Source organism: Nicotiana tomentosiformis, chromosome 2 (genome assembly GCF_000390325.3).
Source record: "Nicotiana tomentosiformis chromosome 2, ASM39032v3, whole genome shotgun sequence".
NCBI classification, from domain to species: Eukaryota; Viridiplantae; Streptophyta; class Magnoliopsida; order Solanales; family Solanaceae; genus Nicotiana; species Nicotiana tomentosiformis.
This window is the reverse complement of record NC_090813.1, coordinates 149,041,957-149,055,597: the sequence shown is the minus strand read 5'-3', so window position 1 is coordinate 149,055,597 and position 13,641 is coordinate 149,041,957.

Below are 13,641 nucleotides of genomic sequence, written 5' to 3'. Positions count from 1 at the left end.
CGAGATCGAGAAGGAGTTGTTGTTGAACTCAGGGACCTCCTCCGGAATCTTGACCCTCTTTACGGATGGTTCCTCGAACGTAAAAGGGTCCGGACTTGGCATTGTGTTGAAGCCACGAACAGGTAATGTAGTTAGGCAATCTATTAGAACTGTAAAATTGACTAATAACGAGGCCGAATATGAATCTATGATTGCAGGTTTCGAACTAGCTAAAAGCCTGGGAGCCGAGGTGATTAAAGCTAAGTGTGATTCCCTCCTTGTGGTGAACCATGTCAATGGAACGTTCGAAGTCAAAAAGGATCGAATGCGAAGGTACCTGGACAAACTACATGTGACGTTACATCGGTTCAAGGAGTGGACTTTGCAACATGTATCTCGAGATCAAAACAACAAAGTCGATGCTCTTGCCAACATAGCATCGTCGGTTGATTACGATGAATTCAACTTAGGAATGGTCGTACAACTTATGAAATCGATAGTGGAAGAAGGCCATGCCGAGATAAACTCGACAAGCTTAACCTGGGACTAGAGAAACAAGTATATAGATTACCTGAAGACCGGAAAACTGCCCTCAAACCCTAAAAAATCGAGAGCTCTACGTACGAAGGTGGCCAGGTTTAGCTTGTCCGAAGACAACACCCTATTCAGGAAAATGTTCGATGGCCCACTCACCATATGTCTAGGACTAAGAGATACCAAGTATGTTTTGAGTAAAGTTCATGAAGGCACCTACGGGAATCATTCAGGTGCCAAATCGTTGATTTGTAAGATAATCAGATCTGGATACTACTAGATCGACATGGAAAAAGACGCGAAGGAGTTAGTGCAAAAATTTGACGGATGTCAGAGACATGCACCGATGAATCATCAGCCCGGGGAGCTGCTGCATTTGATCTTGTCACCCTATCCATTCATGAAATGGGGGATGGACATCATTGGCCCCATGCTATGGACATCCGGTAAGGCTCAATTTATATTATTTATTACTGACTATTATACTAAATGGGTGGAAGCTCAGCCATTTGAGAAAGTCAGGGAGAAAGAAGTTATTGACTTCATTTGGGACCACATAATATGCTAGCTCGGAATGCCGGCCGAGATCGTATGCGACAATGGGAAGCAGTTCGTCGATAGTAAAGTGAGTAAATTTTTCGAAGACCATAAGATCAAAAGGATCCTATTGACACCCTACCACCCAGTGGGAACGGGCAGACAGAGTCTATGAACAAAACCATACTCCAAAATCATAAGAAGAGGTTGGCCGACGCCAAGGGGAAATGGAAAGAAGTTTTACCCGAAGTCCTATAGGTGTATCGAATGACCTCAAAATCTTGTACCGGGGCTACCCCGTTCTTGTTGGTCTACGGTGCCAAAGCATTAATACATATCGAAGTAGGGGAACCGAGTCTCAGGTTCTGATATGTGACCAAAGAGTCAAACGATGAGGCTATGAGCTTGAGCCTGGAACTGTTGGATGAGAGGCGCAAGGCCGCTCTCGTCCGGTTGGACGCCCAAAAAAAATGGATCGAAAGATATTATAACTGGAGAGATAACCTCCGACACTTCAATATCGGGGACTTGGTCTTAAGAAAAGAGAAACTAAACACCCGAAACTCAAACGAAGGCAAACTGGGACTGAATTCGGAAGGTCTATATCGAATTATCGAGATCACCGGCAAAGGATCATACAAACTCGAAGCAGGGAACGATGAGCAACTATCGTACAACTAGAACGTGGCCCACTTAAAATGGTACTACCCCTAAGGTATAACCCCATTCGCTCTTTTCTTTACCTAATATTATGAATTGAACTAACACTTGCAGGCAACGACCAAAGAATGATGCAGTTACTAGCCTTAAAGCACACGTTGCACTCTTTTTCCCTTGGACCAGTTTTGTACCTAATGGGTTTTCTAGTAAGGTTTTTAACGAGGCAACAATAGTTCGTGCTAACTTAGAATTAAAGACCGGCTATGAACTGAAGTCGAGGGTCACATCAACAATATCCGAGCCCTCCCTACGGTCGGCCTTGAATACTGGGGGCCACCATCCTTGATAATGATTTTATCAAGGAAGGAAACGTTATATATTCGAACAGCCCGAGCTTAGTTGATAGGATTTATTGTAAGGGCCAAACAGTGAAATGAACTGTGCCCACGTAGACCACTTAATCCATAACACGAAGCTTGTACACATTTTCCATCTTGTATTTTGCACACAAAAATGAAAGAAAGTTTGTACCTTGCAGATATATATTTTGTCTCTTAAAAGCTATCACATTTTTCTCCTTAAGGACATCGGGCCCAAGGGCCACCTCTATCCGGATCCAAGGTATCACCCCACTCGGGGACTATCGCCCAAGGAAAACTCAGACGGCTCGGGCAATCGAAGCCCGGGGGCACAAAAGCCTATTAAGCAGTGCCTGATCTTTAAAAGGCTACGGCCACCCCATTCGGGGAATGTCGTCCTAGGCAATCTAGGATGGCTCTGGCATCGAAGCCCGGGTTAACAAGCCTATTGGGAAATACCTGAACGTAAAAGGCTACAGCCATCCTAGAAACAGCTCGGAGACGTTCGAAACCCGTAACCAAAACATAAGGCCTTCAAAATTTCCAAACCGGTCCAAAGGCTACCCTCGACAAAACTATAATCTTAAAACTTCTAAATAAGTACTTTGGGAAAAGCTTCTGTTCATACCAAGCCCCCACGAATTATGTCACATCGATAACGAGCCTTCTTTGAACCTCCGAACAAGACCTTATTACTACGTGCTAAGGCATTTGAAATCTTTGCAATCGTAAAGAAAAATCCAAAAGAAACAAAACTTGAAATTTCCAAAGGGAAAAAAGAAAAGCCTTGTATATATATATATATATATATATATCTTTACAAAGGCCAAATGGCCTCAACAAGACATATAAAAATACAAAAGCAAAGAAAAATATATAAGGAACCTAAGATTGATCTTCGCCGGAGCCTGCCTCATCACCGGGACCGTCAGGGTCTTCTCTGCCCTCGAATCCGTCGGAACACTCGGAGCTTTCCTCGTCCTCGGGATATGCCAATTTTTGGGTTTCGCCCTCGAGCCTCTTAACATTTTCGATCTCGACCGTTAAGTCAAAACCCCTGGCATGAACTTCCTCGAGAGCCTCCCTTCGGGACTGCATTTTTACATAATCGGCAATGACTTTTAGGCGGTCCTGGGCTGCCTCAGCGTCAGCTTTGTACTGGGCCACCATCTCTTCATCATCGGCCCTGGTTATTTCCGTCATTGACTTGGTCGTTTTAAGCTCCTTGGCAAGGGTATCCCGTTTGGCAACCTCATCCATCTAGGCTCGAAGATGCACCACACTTATAAGTAAGAGGCTACAGGACATTTAGGACTGTCACTCTTTCTTCTTACTCTAGATCGTGTGGTAGAGCTCAGTTATAGGAACTCAATTTCCTAAACTCTATCTTATTCATAATACGACGATGCCTATATCTAGAAAGACGGTTGGTAAGAGATTGCATGTGGCTGTGAAAGAGTTGAGTCAGAGGAACTCGATTTTGCATGATGCTTATGATGGATAAATGTAAGGTCTTCAGCAGATCATGTGTGTACTAAGACGTGCAAGCATTTTGATAAGGAGCCTTAAGGCAGGAATATCTATCCACCCCTATGGTGAAAGGCAATGAGAGATACAGAAGATAGATACAAGTTTCAACAAGTAAAAGAAGCAAGAGGAAGAAGGGTACGAGGCACCCAACTAATGAAGATTATTAGTATTTACAATTCAGGCAGAGGAATATAAGCCTTTTGAGTTACCTTCAACAATAATAGAGGTATGTATAATTGGCCACACCCATCTCAGTTATACCCTATTGGGGGCTAACAGCTGTAGTTTAAGAAAAAGACGGGATATCAGGATCCGGCTGGGGTTAGAGTAACCCAAAATGGTGAATGGATTGTTTGTGTTAGTTGGCATTTCCGAATGATATTACAAAGGTGCTAATAGATCTCCTTGTGAGGCACCTAGATGGTGCACTATAGAATATTACAATTAGATGTGAATACTAGTATGATCAATTTTTTTTTTTCATAAGATAGGCACTGAAAGTCTGGAAGGGATAAATATTACCTTAGTGTGGCTCACGTCCCTAGTAGAGCGTGAACGTTAAGCAACCTAAAGAGCCACTGGATGGAGCAAAGGGGAGCTAAGAACAAAAGAATGTCTTATTCGAATTTTTAGAATAAAGTGATATACATAAATGTTAGAGGGAAATAAGAAAAGAGTTAATGAAGCATTACGAGTAAGATATAATACATGGATGACAACGGTAGATCAAAAGATGACAGTAGTATAGAGTCTATAGTCAAGTGAAGGAAAAGATGAGAGGTGACAGGCCTTGAGACAGTAAAAGAGTATAGACCATAAAGTCATATCCTCATTTGGAGAAATAAGTTTGTGACTCCAACGCGACTACCAGAAGGAAAAGTTAGACCCCAGAGTAATAGAAATCAGTATGGACTGATGAACAAGGTAAACTAAACATGAACTAGGGACTGAGTAATAGTCGGCATCATGAGAATTTCAGAGATTGCGTCTCAGCGATAATAGAATGGAGGACAGAAGAATACCCTTTAAAGGTCATTCAGGAAGATGCTTCCCTAAAGCAAGCAAGGTGAGCAAAGTTAAGCTTAAGGGAATGTATGTGCCGGTTACACTAAGTGTCACCCTCGCGAGTGAGGAATTTCGTTATCCTTGGTACAGAAAGATTACCGCGAGGTGAGTAAGGATCATCGATGATGTGAAAAATGGCAAAGATAAAAAGGTAAAACATCTATACGTAGATCATCGTAGCACTAAATCTTAGTGCTCCCCTAAAGGGAGAAATATGGTGTGATGTGGCATTAAGTCAGAATTAAGTGGTTCTAGTAATTATGGAATGGTAAAGTAAGAATGCGATAAAAAATGAGAAAGGGATGAGATTGCACTCATTCAAATCCTATAGATATGCTATGATTCTAGAACATTATGCAAGCACGACGTCAATGAGAGGATGTAAGGGTTCCTACCCGAGATGTTATTGATAGATAAGGAACCAGTGTGAGACATAAGTTAAGACAAAGGAAACAACCCAAGAAAGATTACGCGGAATATTGATATGAGAATGGGCCAACGAGTAGTTAGCAGTTCATTCAGGAAGAGCCTAGTTATGGCTAAACAAGAGGACACAGTCAAATCAACAGATTGTGCAAGACGAACATAGTGAACCCTAACATGGGGAATTCAGTCTCGCAGATACGACATCGTGACCCTTGGGAAATATTCAGACAAGAGTAGGGGTAGTTAAAGGTACCGTATGAATGTTATGGAAATAAAAGATAGTCTCACTGGGAAGAAAATCAAAACTTCAGTTCAGGAGCAACCCTATAAGCACAAGTGCATGGAAATAAGTAACTACGGATAATTATAGGCGTGGAAGAACATCAAAAATTCCGTCAAGTATATGATGTAATAAGCTCGTAGCTTTACAAGAGTCAGAGGGTCCTTCCTAAATACGACAATGAAAGACTAGCTGAGGAAATAAGGAAGAAGGCTTCAACCTAAGCATAGTAACTTGAAGAAGAAATGGTCTTGTAATAACAGTCATGCTACAACGTTGTATGCACTCCATAAGAAAGTGGCACCTATCGGAGCTAATGAGCAGGAAATGAAACCAAAAGTAATATTCGAGACCATGTGAGTTGCACAAAAATTCCAACATGCGTGGGAACTAAGATAAGCTAAGTATACACGCAACAGAGGGGCAGAAAAATCAGGAAAAGTAATAGTTTACGTTTAAAGGAAGCTCAGAAGGAACAAAATGGATTATGTACTTAAGACTTCAGAGTGATATCCATGCAGCATATATGTTGACATTCATACAGCCGTAGATGACCCCGGTATAAGTTAAAAGAAGGAATTGAGCCTAGGGCATAACCAAAGGATTGAATTGTCAGAAGATTGTATCATGGATATTCCATAGCGCCCATGAAAGGCTAAAGTAATAACTAATACTAGGAGCCGAAAATTAGAAGATAGCTTAAGCCTACATAAAGGCTGATCAGAAGGAAGAGGAAACTAAAGAGTAACATCAACCAAGTAAATCAAGAGTCTGATTATTGGACCCAGAAAATTATAGAAATCGTGATTGAAAACATTGAAGAATCACCCTTAATATCAGGGATACAAGAGAGATAGTACAACAACCGTATTCCATAACGGCTCTACGAAAAAGCCAGTTAGAAGAGTACCAGCCTCATAAGAAGTCAGTATGAAGCTCCCACTAGATTGTGTATGCACCAGAGGTGCAAGTATCAAGTCGTGGATGTGAATTAGACCTATGTGGAAGGGAGGTCATAAAAGAGATAGAAGATGTGAGGCGAGATTTTAAGGTAAGTAAGGTAAAGGTGAACAACGTACGAGATACTCAAATGCAGAAGGTTGTGAATAGGTTACACTTCAGATAGAAGGCCAGAAGCGCTGAGACTCAGTATCCAGGAATGATAACGACATTGTCAGTGGTATTTTTTCTGGCCTATGGTTTCTATGTATCGAAAGTTCTAGTTAAAAGAGTAAAGAGGAGTTAGAGATGATGTGATGTCTCGCTTGATGTTCTGGAATAACACGAGGAAATCTATGGTGCAAGTAAGTTGAAGGAACGTTGCGAGTAGTATAAATAGATACGTGTAGGTCGCAAGCTAAAGTATGGTAAAGCGATAAAGTTTTAGGAAGGCAGGAGTAAGGATAAGAAAGGGCGAGTGAGAAGGTGATGAGAATGGATAAGTCCTTAGGATTAAGCCCATGAAAACAAGAGAGCTAATGATTTCTCTAAGTTATAGAAAGCTCAGTATAGTCTGAGTGAACTCAAAGGAGTCTTAACATTGAGGTAAATCAACAATGGATGGGTAAAAGCTGCAAAGTACGAGATGAGATTAGGCCATCAGTCTTAAGATGAACAGTAATGAAGAAGCATTAAAATACTTAGCTTTATGCATATAGGATAAGCAACGAGAGTAACCTGGAGTTTGGCAGCAGACCTCAGTAACGATAAATCGAAGTAAGAATTATGGTATAGTATGGCCTACTTAGATGAAGTAAAGCTAATGACGCCCAGAGGGACAACTTGACATAATTTTATATATGAACACAAAGTGAATCCTAAAGATTGGCTAAAAGATGGAGGAAAAAATAAAGGAGAGAAGAGTCGCATAGGCGCACTTACAAAGTCAAAGTCGTACAGGCTGCATGATAGAAGGTAGCAACAGTTACAAGATTGGGAGGATTCCGACCACGAGTCGTGGTGTGAGAAAGAGGCCAAAATGGGGGAATGCCCTGGCCTTTGGGATTCATTCACAGTACGGTTGCCTAGATGGCTAGAGGAGTACTAAAGTATTCGCAAGAGCTATAGGTTATGATAATGATAAGTGCATCAGTCAACATTCGAGGATGAATGTTCCAAAGGGGGGAATGATGTTACACCCCATATTTTCATACGTGAAAGTACGCCATAAGTAAATTGATGGAAGATCGGAAATGAGATGTTACATCCCGCATTTTCGTATGTTGAAGTTTCGTCGTAAGTTAATCGACGTAAGCTCGGGAATGAGATTATTTTTGGATTATAAGTATTACGCTATTTCAAACAAGGGATAAGTAAATTCATGAAGGTGAGAGTGTAAGCAAATCGATGAAATGAATTTTCGTCGAAGTTTGACATTTTGGGATAAAATACGGCCCGAGCTAAAATACCCGATATTTATGGACTAATGCCATATAAGGTACCACATGACCATAATAGTAAGGTGTACACAATGCGTTAAAAGTGAGAAGTATTTTAAGTAATTTGAGATAATTCTTAATTATATGGGTAATTGATTAATTATGTGGGTAATTGGTTAATTATTGGGTAATGGGATGTTACCTAATTAATTAGGGATATATTGGATGAGGATTAAAATTGCATTATGTGGCACCCCCCCCCCTTCAAATTAAGTGACTCATAGATCTAGTTGAAAGGTGGCAAGCTAAAGTGTTAAATACAAGACACTACATCCCTCTACGTGTAAAGACATAAAAGATTGGCATTTTGGCCTCATTTGGACTTTAGATATTCAAGTAAGTAATCTTATAATGTTTTCCTATTGCAAAGATTACAAAACAAATGTTAAGAATATATAAAGAGAATTCATAACATCTTCAACCAATTCCTACAAGGATTCCAGTGTTAGCAACCTCAAACCAACGAGATTTAAACAATATTTCTTGAAACAAAAATTCCAACGAGATTTCTTAGCACCTTAGCAACGTGAGATTTTGCAATTCTAAGGGAGTACGGTGCAATATTTTCCAAGAATATCATACGGATTTTTCCCTACTCCGGGTATGTTAAAGCTAAAACCTTCCTTCATTTTGGCATGATCTCGTAACTACATGTGTTTGATAACAAGGCATAAAGAGAAGTTCATACTCCCGAATTTATATACATTATCCTAGTCTCATAAATTACAGTATTCTCCTTATCGGGACTTCATATTCAATTGAGTATTGTCTTCTTCCAGTCAAGAGAGCAGAGAATATATATATATACAGTATTATAGTATTTTCATTTCCATTGAGCTATAATCAATGGGTAGGCCCCTATTAGGAAACCTCTGATCAGATGGTAAGTTATATACCGAGCCTACTGTGGCCGAGCGCCTATGAGCGAGCCCAGTTGGCCGAGATACAGAGCCTAGTATGGCCGAGCGCCTATAAACGAGCCTACTATGGCAAAGAAATTATATATATACCGAGCCTTATAGGGCCGCAAAAACTATTTTACTTACTATATTGAGAGAGTTGAGTCAGTATCAGCAGGTGAGTATATCTTCAAATTATCTTTGACTCCCAGTTACTTTCATTTATTATATTATCAGTTCAGTTTTAGCTTTCAGTATATTGCCTTACATACTCGGTACATTATTTGTACTGACATCCCTTTTGCCTGAGGACGCTGCGTTTTACGCATACAGGTCTCGATAGACAGGTCGAGAGTCCTCCAAGTAGGCGATCAGCTCAGCGGAAGATGTTGGTGCACTCCATTTGCTCCGAAGTTACTTGTTCGTTCAGTATGATTTAGATGTGTATTGTTTGGTATGGGGGAGGGGGGCCTCTGTCCCTACCCTTATGACAATTATGTATTCTTAGAGGCTTGTAGACAGATGTCATGTACATAAAAGATTGTATGGCCTTGTCGGCCTATGTTCAGTGTACAAGTGGTTATTTTGGTCTTATAGGCTCATATATCTTATGTATAAGTTGGTATTACATGTTGTATTCTACCTATCTCACAGCAGCCTCTCCAACTCAGTTATCTATGATAGTATGATACGAAAAGATACGTTATGTTGGTACTCGGTTGAGTAAGGTACAGGGTGCCCATCGCGGCCCATCGGTTTGGGTCATGACAGGGATTTACCTCCGTCATTTCTCCCCTCGGCTGCCACCTGCTCCTCAAGGACAGATGACTTGTGGGCCACAAAAATTCCGTCCTCCTCGGGCTCGTCCCTGAACCGATAAAGTGAGTCCGAGTCAGGAACTATGGAGATGGAGCTTTCCTTTGACTTACAAACCAACTTCATACGTGGTTCCTTTTTCTCCGAGCTCGGGAAACTCGGGGCCCCCTTCCTTTTCTTCTCTCCTGTTGTGACTCTGGGCTGCCCCGAAGTAGAAGAATCAGTGGGCAATTCCTCGTCCCCGGCTAGAGGCCTAAGCTCGACGGTCTTAGGCAAACCTGCAAAAAGGAAGTAAAAGAAATAAGAACGTGATGCTATGAGAAGAAGCCTAATGCGACTTATTCAAAGAGATCTTACCATGGGAATGGGCCTCCCAACGGACCTTCTAGAGTTTGCGCCTCGAGCACTCGGAGTAGGGAATATGTGAAACAATGCCTTCGATCCACTTCTTTAACTGAGGGATAACATTTGGGACTCGAGCAACACCTGCACCGCCATGAATACCAATGAGGAAAAGGGAGATAAACATGTAATCAACATTCAAAGGAAGGTTGTACTTGCGTGAGGCATTCCACTTCTCAGTGAATGGTCTGAACACTAGAATCAAGTCCGAGGTCCTCACCCGGACAAAGCGTCTCTGCCAGCCCCGATCCCGATCTTCATCGATGCTTGAGAATAGGGCTTTACTAGCCCAGCGCACAAGCTTTATCAGTACCCCTAGGAAGATTTAGGGACTATACAGATGGAGTAGATGATCCACATTGAGACGACAAGAGTCGATCTTGTTCACAAAAAATCGAAGGAGGATTACAATCCTCCACAGTGATGGGTGGATCTGACCGAGGCATACCTCGTACCTCTTACGTAAGTCTATTATGACCAGGTCCATCGGGCCCAGTGTGAAGGCTGAAGGGATAAGTGTAAACACTTAGGTATCCCTCAACATGGGTAGTAATGGCCTCCTCGGAGTCGGGGACCACTATGTCCTTGTCGGCCTAGTTGCAGTCCTTTCGGACTGCGGGGAAGTCATCTCAACCTTGCACCGAAAAAGGCTTCTCAACCTTGAAGTCGTCAGCAACCGAACAACCCCCGGGAATGAACATCTTCAAAGGAGGTTCAGGAGCCAGTTCATTGGTAGTAACGGTAGCGGCGGACCTCCCGAGGTCGACCATATCGGGAACGGTTTCATTAATTTCAGCAGTCGGTTGGGAGATAGAGGCGACTTTTGGGGAACAAATTTGGAGGTTTTGGACATTGTTATCTGTAAAAAATTGAAAAATATAGAGAAAGGGAGAAAGTTGAAAGCTCAGATGTGTTAGCTTGAGTAGAGGATGAATAAATATTTTGCAACGTACTGAGAAATCTTGAGTAACGAAGGTAAGAATATTGAGGGATAAAAGAAGACTATAATATCTTAAAGGATCGAGGGTAGAAGTTTGGACGTAAAGTGGCAAGTGAACGAAGGAGGGGATATTTATAGGTTTTCCATGACGTTTCGCGTCCAGGGGAAGCCAACCGATGGCTTACACGTATTTGAGGTCATTAAGATGCGACTGATGAGACATTTCAGTTTCTTTGTCGTTTTGTGTCGCAGCGTGTTGAAGAAGTGATCAAAGAACACATGTCGTTCCTCATCGTTTCCGTAAAACTTACTCTCCGAAAAATGAGGGAACTATCTGTATAAGGGTGAAACCGGACCCATAAGCCGGCCCGGTTCCCGATAAAATAAATCAAGTAAGGAACACGATGGCAAAGAATCAGAATCAAGATAAGGGACTCACCGAGTCAGGCATCGGGGGAACGACGCCCGCCCTTGAGTTTATCGAGGCCATGATCCCGGATCGGTCCAAATCTCAAGAGACTTTGGAGAGCATTATTAGGATCGACCATGATTAACAGAAGGCCGTGATATCTGCGATCAACCGGGTATGACGGTGCAGATCTCAGCATGTACCATTGGGAATCTAATAATCAGTTAAACGGGAGATGTTTACCTTTTATAGAATTGTACTTAGGGTAAAACTCCCCTACTATATAAAGGGGAGTCTGATTATTCATTGGGGACATGGTAACATTGCATCCCAAAGCAATATACTGTTATTTTTTCACTATTATTCATAGTTCTTATTCTCGTTCATCAGTGCTGGCCACCGTGAGTATGAATCGAGGGTGGATATTTCATCAAGGCTGGAATTATCCTCCTCACGTGGTTTTAATTTTCTATACCTTTATTTCTTGAATCTAACACAATTTATCGTTATCGAATTAATCCGTGTATCCTTAAACCCACTTACAAATTTAATTATTATCCATTTTTTTACGGTAAACAAACACGAACAAGTGAGGATCATCAAACTGGCGAGCCTTAATGCACTTCAACAATGATGACTGTGCCACAACACAAGCAAGAACCCGACTAGGCTCCGAAACATCAAAACTCATGAAACGATTTGCCAAATACTGAACATCCATGGCCAGCGGCCTCTCCACTATTGGTAAGTATGCTAAACTTCCCATGCTCTCTGCCTTTCTATTCAATGCATTGACCACTACATTAGCCTTCTCTAGATGATATAATATGGTGATATCATCATCTTTCAGCAACTCTAACCATCCTCGCTACCGCAAATTAAGGTCCTTCTACTTGAAAAGGTGATGGAGACTCTGATGGTTGGTATAGACCTCACATAGAATGCCGTACAGATAGTGCCTCCAAATATTCAATGCGTGAACAATGGCTGCCATGTCCAAATCATGAACAAGATAATTCTTCTCATGAATCTTCAACTACCGAGACATATAGGCAATCACCCTACCATCCTGCATCAACACTGTGCCAAGACCAATATGCGATGCATCACAATACACGGTGTAAGATCCTAAACCTATAGGCGACACTGAAACTAGGGCTGTAGTCAATGCAGTCTTGAGCTTCTGAAATATCACCTCACACTCATCAGACCACTAAAACGAGCACCCTTTCGGGTCAACCTGGTCAATAGGGCTGAGATAAATGAAAATCCCTCCACGAACCGGCGATAATACCCCGCCAAGCCTAGGATATTTTGAATCTATGTAGCTGAAGTAGGTCTAGTCCAGTTCAGAACTACCTCAATCCTCTTAGGATCCATTTTGATGCCCTCGGAAGATATAATGGCCCAAAAAGGTAATCGAGTCCAACCAGAACCCACACTTTGAAAACATGGCATATAACTGACGATCTGTCAAAGTCTGAAGTACGATCCATAGATGCTGCTCATCCTCCTCTCAAAGGTTACCGGGGCATTAGTCAAGCCAAATGACATCACCAAGAACTCGTAGTTACCATACCGAGTTTGAAAAGCTGGCTTACGAACAGCCGATGCCCTAATCTTCACCTGATAGTAGCCAGGCCTCAAATCAATCTTGGAAAACACGTTGGAACCTTGAAGCTGGTCAAATAAGTCATCAATCTTGCAACTGCTATTTCAATTCTTTCTACTCAACTGGGGCCATATGGTATGGTGGAATAGAAACAGGTTGAGTTTTCGAAACCAAATCAATGCAAAATTCGATATCTCTGTCGGGTGCCATGCCCGTCAAGTCGGTAGGAAACACCTATGCGAACCCATGCACAACCAGAACCAAATCCATGGAAGGAACCTCTGCACTAGAATCACAGATATAAGCCAAATATGCCAGATACCCCTTCTCGACCATACACCGAGCCTTCATGTATGAAATGACCCTGCTAGTGGAGTGACCAGGAGTCCCGCTCCTCTCCAATCGAGGCTACCCCAGCATGGCTAACGTCACGGTCTTGACATGACAATCCAAAATAGCATGATACAGTGACAACCAATGCATGCCTAAAATCACATCAAAATCCACCATATCAAGTAATAGAAGGTCAATCCTAGTCTCACAACTTCCGATAGTGACCAAACAAGAGTGATAGACCCGGTCCACCATAATAGAATTCCTAACATGCGTGGACAAATAAACATGAGCACTCAAAGTATCACGATACATATCCAAATATGTAGCAAAATAGGATGACATATATGAATAAGTAGAACTCAGATCAAATAAAGCTAATGCATCTCTATGGCAAACCGGAGCAATACTTGTGATGACCG